The 15,911-nt window shown below is 41.9% G+C and overlaps 1 protein-coding gene across 1 annotated transcript in view; it reads left to right on the top strand.

Annotated features, from left to right (window-relative positions):
* The window catches only part of LGR4 (leucine rich repeat containing G protein-coupled receptor 4), a 99,463-nt gene that overhangs the window by 37,599 nt on the left and 45,953 nt on the right, over window positions 1–15,911 (top strand). The window lies entirely within an intron of this gene.

Genomic DNA, 15,911 nt, shown 5'->3' on the forward strand with positions numbered 1-15,911 from the left:
CTCGTTCTTACGTGGTCGTGTCCTCGTAGTCTGGGCCTGCGCTGTCATTCTGGGTTTGCCCCCCACCTCAGCTCTGCGTCCCGGCCGGCCCAGGGCACTTGCCGCTTCCTGACTGGTCTGTCCTCTCGAATCCACCTGCATGCAGGCTGTTCCTTTAGCTTTGGAGGACCTTCTCTACCTTTTTACCTGGTTTGCATTCAGCTCCCCTTCCCCTTTTATTTTTATTATTTTTTTAAGATCACAGGGACAGTTTATCCATCCTGCCAACAAAGATTTGTGCATCAATAAGAGCAATAGGTACAAATTCTTTAAGTTCGACTGATGTATCACCACTGATGCATCCACATCTTGTAGAGGTATCTAGAATTCCACTTTAGCAGTTTGCCTCATTTTAAACTTACAACTTCAAGGACCAATATTCTTAATAAGTAAGAAGAGATTTTTCATCCATGTGCTTGGTTGAGTACAGGTAGTATCGGTTTATTTGTTTCTGTGTTTTGTTTGTGACATTCGTTCATCAGTTGAACTACAGCGAGGGGCTCTGCCGACTGCTTACCCATTAACCTCAGAATCTAAGCACCATTGAACACATTGCTCCTGGGGAAGTTGTTTTCCCAAGATCAAGGGCATATTGCCGAAAGCGTCACTGCCGCATGCTCCAGCTTGGGAGAGTAGAAAGATCCCTGGACTTGGATTTATCCTTCTTATTTTTTTAAAGATTATTTATTTTTGAGAGAGAGCACGTAAGCATGAGAGTTGGGGGAAGGGCAGAGGGAGAGGGAGAGAGAGAATCCCCAGCAGAGTCCCTGCTAAGTGTGGAGCCAAACACGGGGCTCGACCCCCCGACCTTGAGATCATGACCTCAGCCAAAATCAAGAGCTGGACGCTCAACGGACTGAGCCACCCAGGCGCCCTTAGAATTTATCTTTTTGATTTTGACCTTGGTTCTTTAATTATTTAACCCTCCTGGGCCTTAGTTGCCTCATTATTAAAATGAGATGGTGAGATTAGATGGTGATCAGGTGATGTAATCACAAAATAATAATTGCAGAGTTTGATTGAGTTTTGGCTGTGGGCTAGTTGTTGCTAGGCTGGGCACTGGCTGAAGTCACATCATCTAACCCTCACAACGATGTTCTGAAATCAGAAGTGTTATCACCATTTCGTTGAGGAAACTGAGGCACGTATAGAGATTAAGGGACTTGCCCAGGGTTATATAGCTGATGAGTGAGCAGAGCTGTGCTCAAACCTAGGGCATTTGGTTTGGCTTCTGGGGAAGCATTTAACCACTATGCTTTCTAGTTCAGTGGTTCCATGAGATGCTATTTTTAGGACACAGCCTGTATTTTAAAATTTTGAGGAAGAAAAATTAGTTTTACTGAAATCCAAATTTACATCATTCCTCCCAAGCTATTTTTAAGTCCCAGAACTTGTATTTAAATGAATGTTTTTCTCTCTTTCTTGCCTTTTCCCAAATGTGTTTGCATGTAGGGTTATTATTTGGTTACAGCAATAGGCTTTGGGAGGAAATCTGTCATTAACACTCTTTGCTCTCCATAAGAAATATTGTGTTCCTGATTGTTCCATAATCGAGTCAATTATAAAATTTGTAAAAAAGAGGGTATGTTCTGTGTTCTTTCTTTCTTCCCTCTCACAACCAGGGCATTGACTTCCTTTAGATTACTGGAAAATTAAGTCTTTTTTAAAATTTATTTTTTTGGAAATGCTAAGTATGTATTTGCTACCATGACCATTAAAGCATTTAACACAGTGTCTGGCATGCCATTCACTCAACTGTGGCCACACAGTATGCCACAGGCTTGGGCACAGTAGTGAGCAAAGCACACACCCTGCCCTAGTAGAGCATATGGTCCAGCTGGAGGAACAGCAAGTTGATCACAGCAATATTTACAAACTCTACAGAAGTTTGATAACTTGTTTTTCATATTATTATCCATATAGTATTATATAGAGGAGGAATTAGCTTTTTATTCAAACCTTCCCCAATCCAAACCAAGATTTCCACTTCTTCCCATCACAAACCATTCGACATCATTCACTCAAACCTACTGCTGTTAGTGGGATGATCATTTCATATATCATCCCAATGACTGTACCTCTGAGAGGGAAAAGGAGTACCATGAATAGTGTGCTGAGACAATGGTTGTAAACTGGGGTTGTCCCAGGCAGGCTGGGGTTTATTGGCATCTTGCTTATTGGTATCTGAATTGACTTTCCAATCTTACAATCTTTTTTTAAAAAATATTTTATTTATTTATTCATGAGAGACACAGAGAGAGGCAGAGACAGAGGCAGAGGGAGAAGCAGGCTCCATGCAGGGAGCCTGATATGGGACTCGATCCCAGGCCCTGGGGCCACGCCCTGAGCCGAAGGGAGGCACTCAACTGCTGAGCCACCCAGGGATCCCAACAATCTTTTATTATAGGTCAAGCTCTTTTTGGAGTGTGTGTGTGTGTGTGTGTGTGTGTGTGTGTGAAGTCAGAAGTGTGTATCTGGTTTCACTGGGGGTTAAGGTATTAAGTGTTCTCTTTCTTATAGGAGTTTATTTTCTAAGATATTATTTCTTCTCTCCTTACCAATTAATAACTCTTCCAACAAACATTGTCAACCTTAGAACTGACGGATAATCTTCAACAAACAACCTAAAGCAATTAATCTGAATGTATTTTGGAGTTCCTAGAGTATATCTGTGAGTGTCTCTCTCTCTTTTTTAATAACCAAATTTCAGGGTAGCCCATTGTTCTCTGTCCAAGGTAAAAAATAAAGAACCGTATGATCCATGTTGATTGCAGAAAATAAAAAGAATTTAAGTTTTGTTTCCGAGATTGTTTAGAACTTAAAGACTTGCTACAAATGGAGCTGTCCAGGAGTATTATAAAACCAAATTTGAGGATCTTTGCTCAAAGATTGAGGACTACCTCAGATTGGATGGCATAGCTTCTCCTATAGTGAATAGATCATTAGTGGCTGTAATGACTTGTTAAGTCATTCCCAAGGGAATATCTTGAATAACTTTTTATAAACCATCATTATCAATGTCTGTTGTCTTATAGTCAACAGAAATGATTGAGTCATCTCAGTTACAATTTTGAGTCATTCCTTTAAGGATAGAATATGTTTTATAAGCCTTTTTAAAAATGGCCATCAGAGGGGAGAAAGGAGAGTATGTGGTATGTGTGTTTGTGAGGGGTATTTATTTCATGCCTCATAACCTGAAGGGAAGCACTTGCCCCACAAGGCCTGCATTAAAGGGTTGCTGAAATCTCAGCCTGTCTCTGAGTTTAGGCCTAGACCTCATCTTTTAGAATTTTCTTGTTTCATTATTATGAGGTCAGTGCCTCAGTGTCTTAGAAATTAGAGCTTTTCTTGCTTAGGATGATTGTTGAATGTACAAACACTGATTTATCATGTGCTTGTAGAAATCCCCATAGAGAGAAGAATGGATGAACACAGAGTTTCAAGAAAGCTAGACAATATTTAAGTGCCAATTAGAGCCGAAGAATACAATAACAGAAGTGAGAAATACGCCACGGGGAATAAATAACTGGGTAGATGATACAGAAGCTGGACTAATGATCTGGAAGGCAGGTTAATAGAAATCACCCAAACTGAACTTCAAAAAGAAAAAAGAATTTTTAAAAAGGAAGATAGTTTAAGAGTCTTCCGGGACAACATGAAGCATATTAACATTCATACCACAGGGACCCAGAAGAAGAGCGAGGGAAAGGGGCAGAAAACTTATTTGGAGAAACAGTAGTTCTGAAAACTTCCTTAGTTTGAGGAAGGAAACAGACATTTGCGTCCAGGAATCACAGAGAGCCCCAAACAAGATGAACCCAAAGAGATCTACACCAAAATACATTATAGTCAAAATGTAAAAACAAAAACAAAAACAAAAAAAAAAACAACTAAAAATAATTCTGAAAGCATGAAGAGAAAGTAGTTAGTTACGTATAAGGGAACCCCATGATGGGCCATCAGCCAGTTTTTCAGCTCAAATGCAGGCCAGAGGGAGTGGCATGATATATTAAACGTGCTGAAAGGAAAAAACTTAAAGTCAAGAATACTCTACCCAGCAGGTTATCATTCAGAATTGAAGGGAAGATCAAGAGTTTCCCAGACAAGCAAAGGCTGAAGCAGTTCATCACTACTAACCCAGCTTTACAAGAAATATTAGAAGGGACTTCTTTAAGTGGAAACAGAAAGGCCATAAATAGAAAAAAGAGAATATGTGAAAGAAAACAATCTCATCGGTGAAGCAAATATATAGCAAAGATAGTGGATCAGTCACTTAAAAAGCTAGTATGAAGTTCAAACAATGACAAAATTGGCATAATCACTATTATCACAATAAGGGATACACAAAAAGATGTAAAATATACTGCCCCAAATAAAAACATATACATACCTATCAATAATTACTTTAAATGTAAGTGGACTAGCATCCAACTCTCAGTTTCAGTTCAGGTCATGATCTCAGGGTCGTGAGATTGAGCCCCGCGTCAGGTTCCATGCTCAGCCTAAGAGTCTCTCTCTGCCTTTTCCTCACTCGTGCACATATACTCTCTCTCTTAAAAAAAAATAAAAATTAAAAAATTAAAAAGTGGACTAAATGCCTTTTAAAAAAAAGTTTATTTATTTTTAAAGTAACCTCTACACCCAATGTGGGGCTTGAACTCATGACTCTGAGATCAAGAGATCAAGATCTCATATTCTTCCAACTGAGCCAGCCAGGCACCCTATAGTTTATTTATTTATTATAAGTGGACTAATTGCTTTAATCGAAAGACACAGGGAGGCTGAATGGATAAAAAACAAGTCCCATCTGTATGCTCCCTACCAGAGACTCACCTGAGATCTAAAGACACACAGGCTGGAAGTAAGGGGATGGAAAAAGATATTTCATGTAATCAGAAACAAAAATAAAGCTGGGATAGTAATACGTGTATCAGACAAAATAGCAAGAGACAAGGGAATTACATAATAAAAGGACTAATCTGGGATCCCTGGGTGGCGCAGCGGTTTGGCGCCTGCCTTTGGCCCAGGGCGCGATCCTGGAGACCCGGGATCGAATCCCACGTCGGGCTCCCGGTGCATGGAGCCTGCTTCTCCTTCTGCCTATGTCTCTGCCTCTCTCTCTCTCTCTCTCTCTGTGTGTGACTATCATAAATAAATTAAAAAAATTAAAAAAAAAATAAAAGGACTAATCCAACCAGAGTATGTGACACATGTCAATATAGCATATGAAGCAATATTAGCAGACACAAAGGGAGAGAGTGACAGTAGTACAGTCATAGTAGACACCTCAACAGCCCACTTACATCAATGGAGGATAATATGACAAAATTCATAAGGAAACACTGGCCTTAACCCAGACGGACTGAGTAGCTATGTACAGAGCCTTGTGTTCAAAAACTTCTTAAGTGCACACGAACCATTTCCCAGGATAGACCGCACGTTAGGTCAGAAAACAAGCCTCAGTAAATCTAAGAAGGTTGAAGACATCTCCAGCATCTTTTCCTACCACAACAGAATGAAACTAGAAATCGATTACAAGGAGAAAACTGGAAGAGACGCAAACATGTAGAGAGTAAACAGCATTGCTGCTGAACCACCAATGGGTCGATGAAGGGATCAAAGAAGAAATTAAAAACAAACAAACAAACAAAAATGCCATGAGACCAGAGAAAATTGAAAACACAATGGTCCAAAATCTATGGAGTATATAGCAAAGCAATTCCAAGAGGGAAGTTTATAGGTGAAGGAAGACTTTCAAGTTTGCTAAATGCATTGAGCCGATCTTGTGCTGGGAAAGCAGCTGTAGTTGTGACTCCATCGAGGGGCGGGTGGAGAATAAAAATTACTTGACGGGATGAGCACTGGGTGTTCTGTATGTTGGCAAATTGAACACCAATAAAAAATAAATTTATTATTAAAAAAAATAAGTATTTGGCTTTAATAGCCAAACCCTTGAATTCGTGGTTCTGACTATATTTCACAGACGATATATGTGAACTTGAGACGTGGCAGTCAGTAAGGCAGAAACACACGCTGAAACCAGAATTTCCCGAAACAGTACTTACTGTTATTACATTTGATGTATTCTGATTTTTTTTTTCTATCCTATTCTAGTCTTTCCTATTTAAATGTGGAAAAAAAAAGTTGGCTATGGTCCATTAAAATGATTTCATAACCCATTAATTGGTTGTGAGTTGAAGTTCAAAAAAAATGCGCGTCTAAACAGAAGTTTTCGTGGGTGTGCGCGTTTGAAGGCAGGGCCATGAAGTAATGTTTTCCTATCAGTGGTGTTAATAAGTGTAGCCATAATAAAACATAAACCGTTTAGTTAATTAGAATATTTACCATAATAAATGCTGTTGGATTGATTTCTTTATGAATAGTGCATTTTGTCTGCTAGGATGAAGTAATTGAGTGTTTCCAATCTGCCCAGCTGACAATCCGTACAATACTTCTTGTTGGAGTTAAATGGACTATTGAAATACCATTCTGTCTGTGTGTCTTGGCTGGTAATGAGCACTGTTTTGTCATCGTTAGGGTTACCAGAACAGCTGTTGACACCCGAAGAATGCCTGAGAACACCCGTTAAGTAGCAAGAAAACAAGGAATATTAGAGGTTAACCCTTGTCTGTTCCATGGGATGCCAGATGCTAGTATACTTGATCAAGCTATAGAAAGAAATGTTCTTTTTCTCTTTGGCATTCATTTTTTTTCTTGGCCATTTAGTAAACGTTAACTTCCAGATTTCAAGCATTTTACATTTTTCTCTTTACACTCGAAAACCAGGCTGCGTTTAAAAAGGCAAAAACAAAAACAAACCCTCCAGAAACAAGTGGAACAACTTGTTTCGATATTAGAAAATATTGAATTAGCCTAACTATTTTTTATTTTGTAAAGTTACCCCTTGAAGGATGTATAATTTCAGCCACACCTGCCTTTCGTCGTGGTGTGGTATTTTCACACCAGCGTTTTGTGCTGTCTCTTTACCAACTCGTTGGGTTAGCATCTCCTTGAAGAACACACCCTTAAATGTCTCCTAGGCTGCATTGCTTCATTGAGAGCATAAACAATTACAGCATAAAATATTACCTTTGGAAATGAAGTCATGCGTCTTTCTTAATTGCTGAACCCTTGTAATTCTGAAGGGGGTATGTTTTAAAAGTCTGTGCTCATTCACACACTTGCTAACACAAGCAAATGTGCCTGCGCATATAGGAAAAACATGAATCTAAGAGTTGCTTATTTTCTACTGATTATGCATGGAATGTGCAGAATCAGGAATGCCAAAGTAGGCGTCGTAATGATAGATTCGGAAAGGACCTGAGAACTAGTGAGTGCACGTTATTTTAGAGTCAGGGAAACCACGTTCCAGAAGGGCTGAATTTCTTCTTTCCCTCCTTTCCTTCCACTGTCCTCTACGGCTGCCAGAGTGATCTTTCTGCAGCAGACGTGACCTGCTTAAGCTTCCTCTGGCAGCAACGAGTTCTGGAGGTCACATCCACGAGGCTTTTGGGGTTGGACTTTCTGCTCGTCTTGGTAGCCTCTCTCGCCACCTGCAGCCATGCTTTTAATGTTCAAGTTCCTGGAGAGGGTTCTCTCTTTGACCACTCTGGCTTTGTCTCAGTAGACCGTGCTTTCAGGTGTCATCGTCCCTGGGCCTGGAAGGCACCTCCACCCCAACAGACAATCATCTAGTTCAGAGTCTTAAGGTTTTTTTTTCCTTTTCCCCATGAATCCAGTGAAGACTACATCTTACACCGTGAACCAGTATATGTGCAAAAATCCAAATGATTGTTGTGAAACAATACTGGTTCTTCTGTGTGATGTATTGACTTGATACTCACTCTTCATTATATTTTTTTAGATGCCATATTCCCCTTGCTAAATAGATTCCATCTCCCTCTTTGCGCTACCAGCTTGCTTTGGGAAGGTTAGAAGTGTTTGGGGAATGTTTTTAGTTGCACTAATTAGTGCGCTGGCGTGAACAGGGTTGCCAAGTGCCCTATAGTGAGCAAGGTTGTCTTGAATAATGAAGAATTATCCTGCTCGACATGCCAGTTGCGTCTCTGCTGAGAAGCAGTGCCAACCTAATGAGTGAGAGCACAGATTGAAATAGCAGCCCTCGATAGAGTAATATCTGGCCTTTGCACCTTGGCACAACAGCCTTGCCTTTGGAAGCCTTTCTCCAGTTCCAAGTTTGGTTGATCATCTTCCCGTGCTGCGCCACACATACCACAATGTTTACTTGTCGTTTAGTGTTGCCTTTCTACTGTCTCAGAGTGCTCTTCGGGTAAACGCTGTCTTGTCTTCATATACCCGGGACCCAGCACACAGGCACAGACCTACTGGGTGCTTAGTAAAGAGAGAATGAAGAGGTTTGGCCCAATGTCCCGCTGTAAGTGGATAGCAGAGGTTGGAAAAACAAAGCGAATGAAAAAGCAACACCACAAAACCGCGTCTTTCCTGACTCTGAAGCCAGCTCTGTGCGTGACATTTTGGATGAAGCTGGCAAAGAGGACCTCTGGCCACAGAATTAGTTCTTTTTCCTGTGGGAGAAATGTAAGGGGGTGATATATTTGCCCTTATTTATCAAAGGCAGGTGTTGAGGTTTAAGCTACACCCAGCAAACTCTCACGTTTTAATAAACAGTTCTAAGAGTTGTGATGCATATGATCATACGACCATCATGGAAACCAAGATGCAGAGCTTTTCCACCACGCCAGAAAGTTCTCCTGTGCCCGTTTTCTCCCACTCCATCCTCCCAGCTCTTGGCCACCAGCGACCCGCTTTCTGTCTCTACAAGTTCGCCGTTTCCCGTACGCCGTATGAGTGGAATGCAGTGCGTAGCCTTTGGAGGCAGGCTTTGATTTCACGTAAGGTATTTGAGATGCATCCGTGCTCCTGCTTGTATCAGTAGTCTCCTCGTTGCTCGTGTTATTCCGTCGTGTAGATCCACCAGAGTTTCTTTATCCATTCACCCGTTGAAGGCTCCTTGGGGTGCTTCCAGTTTTGACAGTCATATGTCATACCATCTGACAGCGTTGCTGAGTCAGATGGTCATAAGGACATGTTTAATTTTATAAGAAACTGCCAAACTGTTTTCCAAAGTGGTGGTACCATTTTGCATGCCCACCAGCAGCAGCGTAGGAGAGTTCCCGCTGTTCCATATCCTTGTCACCACTCGGCATTTTCAACTTTCTTTCCTTTTTTTTTTTCCCCTATATTTTAGCCATTCTGATAATTATGTGGTGTGTATCTTGTGATTTATTTTGCATTTCTCTACTGGCTAATGTTGAACATCTTTTTTTTTTTTTAATTTATTTATGATAGTCACACAGAGAGAGAGAGAGAGGCAGAGACACAAGCAGAGGGAGAAGCAGGCTCCATGCACTGGGATCCCAACGTGGGATTCGATCCCGGGTCTCTAGGATCGCGCCCTGGGCCAAAGGCAGGCGCTAAACCTCTGCGCCACCCAGGGATCCTGAACATCTTTTTTTTTTTTTTTTTAATTTTTATTTATTTATGATAGTCACAGAGAGAGAGAGAGAGGGAGGCAGAGAGAGAAGCAGGCTCCATGCACCGGGAGCCCGACGTGGGATTCGATCCCGGGTCTCCAGGATCGCGCCCTGGGCCAAAGGCAGGCGCCAAACCGCTGCGCCACCCAGGGATCCCTGAACATCTTGTTTTTAATGTGCTTTTTGACGTTGGTATCATCATCTCTGACGAAGTGTCAGTTCAAATCTTTTTTTGCCCACCTAAAAATCACGTTTATTTTCTCAATGAGTTTTGAGAGCTCTTTCTGTATTGTAAATCCCTTTTTCGCGAGTGTTTTGCAAGTCTTTTCCTTCAGTCTGTTTCATGTCTTTTTCATTTTCTTAGCAATGGCAGTATAATCATTAATCGAAAAATTCTAAAAGAGCCTGAAGTGGAAGTTGTAATCCACTGGAATAGATGATCATAAAATGAATTACTCATTCTTCTATCTCCAATAGCACAAAGTTTGCCTTTTTTTTTAAGATTTGAGGTTGGCATTTTCTCTAGACTTTCTATATTATTAGGAAGGTTATATGCCAGGATATTCAAGTACTTTAAATAGATAAGGACTTTACAAGGTGATAGCTTTTCTCTGCAGTAATTAAAATTTATTTTTCAGTGTCATAGTTTAACCACTATGGTGGATTGTAGCAGATACCTTCTTAAGGACTGCAGGCCTGCAGGGAAGCAAGTTTTGGATTCTTTCTGCTGGAAAGCACTGTGTCTTTGTATTTGCAACACCAAGGAAGGCTCCAGATCACATGGAGCCAATTTCTCTTCCTGCCTAAAACTGTAGTAGAAATGTTCCACATGGCATGAGAAGGGTGTCTATTGTGATATCTACTTGGACTCTAGTAGTGCTAAAACATGTAAGGTCAGGAAAATATCTCTGGAGCAAAATCTGAGTGAAATGGCATAGAAACTGTTTTGGCCTCATTTCTACAGTGCAAACAGCAGCATCTTCACATATCCATAGCTGCTCGGATTGCTTTCATGGTGCAATAATGCATATTTTCAAGATGCACACAATCAAGAAAAAGAAAATAACTGTGAACACATCTTTTGATACAAAAACCTCACCACCCTAGCACATTGCCTTGTACATACGTGGCTAATGTTAAATGGGTGGCATGTATCTCCTTTTACAGGAAAATTTCTAATTAACCTTTTTTTTTTTTTTTTTCCCTTTTGGCATGCTGGCTTTCACTAGCAAAGACTTTCTCATCCCATGTATATGGCGTGCCAAAAACAGCATCAAGATATGTCAAATAATAATGTGTGTACTCTTATTAAAATGTAAAACTTCAGAAAAGTTTTTATTTCATTTTGCACATGAAGAGTCAATCTTAGGTGCCAGTAGGTAAACATGTCCAGAACTATATGATATTTGTAAAAATATGCACCAAACATAGAAAAAACCCTGTGATGATACCGATGAAATATGGCAGCAGTTAGGTCTGGGGAGCTGAGTGGATACTGTGGGTGTCCTTCTCTGTATTTCAGTTTGGGAAAAAAAACTAATAACGTAGATCACTTTTGTTATAAAGAGAGGGAGAGCGAGAGCAGGAGATTGCTTGCCTAAGGATATGGAATCGTGTCAGAAAAGGAATGAACCTTCATAGGCTTTGAGTAGAACCTTGGTGTTCTATGTGTGTCGGCACTACTGGTGGACACCAGAGAGACCTTCCCTTCAAATTTGTTCCACCAGAAGCATTTTTCACCTTTAGTTTTTTTGGTTTCTGTCCATACTGGAGACATCCGTGAACCGAAGATGGACCTGAAACGTTTGCTTACCTCCAAAAGACCCTAGAGAAGTCCTTGGGATGGTATTCACTGTCAATATATGTTTGTCGAGTTTAAAGACACAACCATCTCCTAGAGAACACGTAGAGGAGCCCCGTGTTCTCTGGCACCTGTGTGTCGTTTAGTGACTTTAAACTGCCGGGTAGCGTCTGAGATATGATCAACAGTGTGGTAGTAGCAGTACGGTTTTATCTAGTACAAATAGGAGGGCTTATTCAAATGTAGATAACATTGGGTCAATCACAGTCTATTGAAAATTAAATAATCCTATGGCAGGAGGCCCAGGCCCAGCGAGCATGCAATGGCGGAGTCCCTGGTGGTACACGCTTGGCCGTCAGCAAACAGGTTAGGTGGCTTCTGGAGCATTTTACGGGGATTTTAAAAAGGTACCTTGTTGAAACATGATGTTCCTCTTTACTCTGTAGGTACTTTAGAAGTAGTGAATTTTATGAGGGGAGAAAAGATGAGAGTTTAACCACTAGGGAGATGTAGCAGTTTCAATTAAACAATTGTACCCTTTAAATTTTAACGTTGAAGCCAGTGACTGCTGGCATCAGAGCATTCAGCTTTATTTTTCTAGTGAGGCCATGTGCTTTTGGGTTTCTGATCTCTGTGGTAAGAGCTTGGGAGTGTTGCACGGTGTCGGTGTAACATGCAGACAGATGTCCTGTTCCGGTTGGTGTACTTGGAGAGAGCGACGTATGAAGAAGTCGGTTACGGAACAAGTACGCGTAGAAACATAGAGTCAAGCTCCCCATTGGAGGTTCTGGGTTCTCTTCCCTGGTTATCACTAAACCGTGTGAAGTCATCTTCGGCTTTTTGAACATGGCTCCTCTTCCCTTGTCCTTCCAAAAATTTCCTGTAAGAATATAATTTCCTTTCCTGCCCCCCCCCACCCCTCCCCTTTCTTTTGGGTGCTTGACCCTGTCAACACCTGGGCCTCAACTCTTTTCTTTTAAAATGAAGTATTTGACTTCAAAGGGCTCTTCTGGCTCAAAAATCCTGGCTCCCGGAGTTCTGGAGTGTAGAGTCTAGTTCTGTAGTTGGAATGACTCCCGGTTCTAGGTCCACCAGGTGGTGTGATGCTTGGCCTGCCAGCCTCCGCTGCTCCCGACTCCGCCAGCCTCCAGGAGCAGCAAACATACGGATGATAGTAGCTGGTACCTCATCACTTACCTCGTTTCTTGCGTGTAGCTTGACATTTTCTGATCTTGAGCGGCCTACAAGGTTTTAGTTATTCCTGCCTCTCTCTCTCTCTCTCTCTCTCTCTCTCTTTTCTTTTCCCAAATGAAGAAGCTAGGGCTTAGGAAAGATGAACAGCTTGCCCAAGGTCACCCAGTAGGTAGATCTTGGTCTGTGTGGTGCGTGGCCTGTGCACTTCCAGCTCCATCAGGCTGACTCCAGACAAGGCCATCCACTCTCTCGGAAGTGCCCTCGGAGGCGTTTGTGAGCTGGTGGTGCTCTGACCTTGCTTGGTTTGTTTTCTAGGTGATATTTATGTTCTTCATGGGGCCCCAGGACGGCACATCAGTGGGTTTGATTTTCAGAGGTTACTGCTAAGATTGCGTTGCTCCTGTGAATGTCAAACCACCGATCTCGAGGCTTATCTTTTAGCCGAACATTTTCTGTACAAAATATTTTTGACTTATGTGTTTTAAAACTTCAAATGGGGCAGCCCCAGTGGCTCAGCAGTTTAGCGCCGCCTTTGGCCTGGGGTGTGATCCTGGAGACCCGGGATCGAGTCCTGCATCGGGCTCCCTGCGTGGAGCCTGCTTCTCCCTCTGCCTGTGTCTCTGCCTCTCTCTCTCTGTGTCTGTCATGAATAAATAAATAAAATCTTAAAAATAAAAAAAAATAAAAATAAAATAAAAATTCATATGACTTGTGAGGCTGAGATGTTTGTAATGATGGCATAGGGCTTCCATCTGCAAATGGTGACGGTTAACTTATCATCCCAAGCATCCTTTCCAACCATAAGCTCTGTTGTCGGTGTCGGTGATGTCAGGTCTGGAATCTTCTCTAAGGCTTCTCTGTAGGTTGTTTATCACCATTAGCCCTCATTATTTTAAATGAGTACCCACCCACCTTATAATCTGTAACCACATGTTTTCAGAGCTTCTCTGGAGATAACATCTTGTAGGCTCCCCCTTCTTCTTCTTCTTCTTCTTCTTGTTTTCTTCTTCCTTATTCCCAGATGTTTTGTTTAATGCCCAGAAAATATGAGGGGAAACACCTATAAGGATAGAACCTCTCTAGGTGTGTGAAATTCAGAACATTTTGGAAATAAGTGTTAACCCCCGAATTCGAAGCTTTGAAACAAAACCTCACCACATGTTTAAAACATATTAGTGTGTAAATATGGAACCCTACTAATTGCATTTATAGCTCCCAGCAAAACTACCTGTCATGTCTTGTTACTCTGAGGGGTAAAAATGAGAGAATTGCATAGGTGTATATGTTTTAAAAAATTGGAACGCAGAGAATAGTGTGGTGTAATTTCTAATTATGTGCCTTTTTATGGTGACGCGAGTAATCAGTTTTTCTGTTACTGCGCTATTCACCTGAATTCAGGTGTGCCAAACTTTGGAAAACTGTATGGAGTGCTGCCTTCTGTCAAGTAATAAATTGTGGTTGCCCTCCTTTCTCCATTTATTGAAATGGCTAAAGAGCCTCAAAGTTGTGTGATATTTTACAGAGTCACTGCTTACTCAGATTATTATTTTGCCTTACAGTGTGACTAAACGTTTTGTTGTATTCTTAAGAATGATTTTATTGGTTAAGGGTAAATGGGTTTCCAGCGGGAATGACTCAGTGGTTTTATGATGGCAAACTAATAAGTCTTTAAATTTCGTGTTATGGTAAATTTTTCCGAAACATACCTTTTCCAACAAAAATGAGCCTCATATATTTTCATCAGGGAGGATGGTCCCCTCCGTGAAAACTATGGGAAAATGTGAATCATAGAAGTATACAGTTTGAGGCTGGGAAGCCCCTCAACCCATCAGCTCAGTGCTCTCATTTTACAGATGAGTAAACTGAGGCCCAAGACTACACGGTGGCTAGGTGGCGGTACCAGGAGCTGAGCCTGCTTCCTCAGACTCCCATTTTGGTACTGTTTCATCAGTATCTTGCTTGAGTGCTTATGAAAAACAAAGGGTTTTCCTTCCCCTGCCCAAGGAGATCGATCCCTGATTAAAGTACCATGCAGGGCCTGTGTTCAAAAATAATTTTTTGAGATGTATAGTAATTTTGTTTTTCTTATAAGTTATCTTTATCAGAATTTGAGCTGTGTTCAATGGTAAAATTTTAGAGTGCATGGGAATCTCTGTGGACATTGGATTCACCTCTCGAACAGTTTCATGCTCAAAGACATTTATATGAATTTGGTCCCTCCCTTTCTAAAGCTATTTATAATTCGTTTTTTTTTTTTTTTTTTTTTTTTTGAATGAGCAAAAGTGCTCTCACCGAGATTCGCGGATGATCATAGCAAGATCTTGGGGGCAGCATCCCTCTGGCTTTTATCCTTGGTAGGACCGTGGGTTTGCTTTGTATCTTGACTATCACTGGAGAGAAGTAACTGGATCTGCATGATACTTGGGAAGACTCAGTGGACAGTCAAAATCAGGGACTCTGGAGTTCACGTTACCTGTGACACCATCCGTTGGGTGCCTTGGGGAGGTCCCGTACCCCAGGAAGCCCCAGTTTTCCCATTTGAAAAGGGAGATCCCATATGGGGTCGTCACCACGGTTTCAGTGTTCTTTGCCCCTAGCTGCTACTGCTGGGGCTGGTTTTGTGCCTGCTGTCGCTGTCATTCCCCAGCCAGGCAGGTTTCCAGTCATGCCATGGGAAGGGCTCCGAAAGAGGGGAGCAGATTCCATTTCCAAGGTTTAGTGAGTGGGAAAGATGGGGAGAAGCAGTTCACCTACCTTGGTACTGCAGGTGTCCACTTAAAAAAAAAAAAAAATTCCAGGTGACCAAATTAATCAACATCACAGTGGTTTGTGTGTGGCTGTTAGCTGATTTTCGGTGCTTTATTGTTAGCTGATTTCTCTTCTACCTTCCTACGTCCATGTGTCTAACCTAGTGATGAGGCCATCCCCGTGGTGACTTTTCTTGGTGGTTTTGAGAGAGGAGAGACCCGCCGGCCCAGCTGCAGACAAGGGCCAGAGGCACCTGCGGGGAGGCGGTGGCCCAGGTGGCCCAGGGCTCCCAGGCCTTCCCCGCTGAGGCCGCCTTGATCAGCCTTTTCCCGGGGTCCCCCTACCACGGCGTGTGGGAAGAGAAAACCGGTTGAGAAGGCAGTTGCCAGGGAAGAAGGAAATGGTTAACGAAGTATTTTTTAAGCTGTTTGAACTAGTTAATTGTCAAGTCCTATCATCCAGCGAGTTCTCTCCTTTCTGCTGCTTCTCGAGGGAAAAACTGGAACTGGACAGCATACCTGTCGTGTACGCACATGTCTCTAGGCTGCATCTGTGTGTAGGCCAAAAATGAAATCCCCTTACAGCTATTACCTGGAGGACTTTTATAGGTTTTG

Source organism: Canis aureus, chromosome 23, assembly GCF_053574225.1.
Source record: "Canis aureus isolate CA01 chromosome 23, VMU_Caureus_v.1.0, whole genome shotgun sequence".
NCBI lineage: Eukaryota > Metazoa > Chordata > Mammalia > Carnivora > Canidae > Canis > Canis aureus.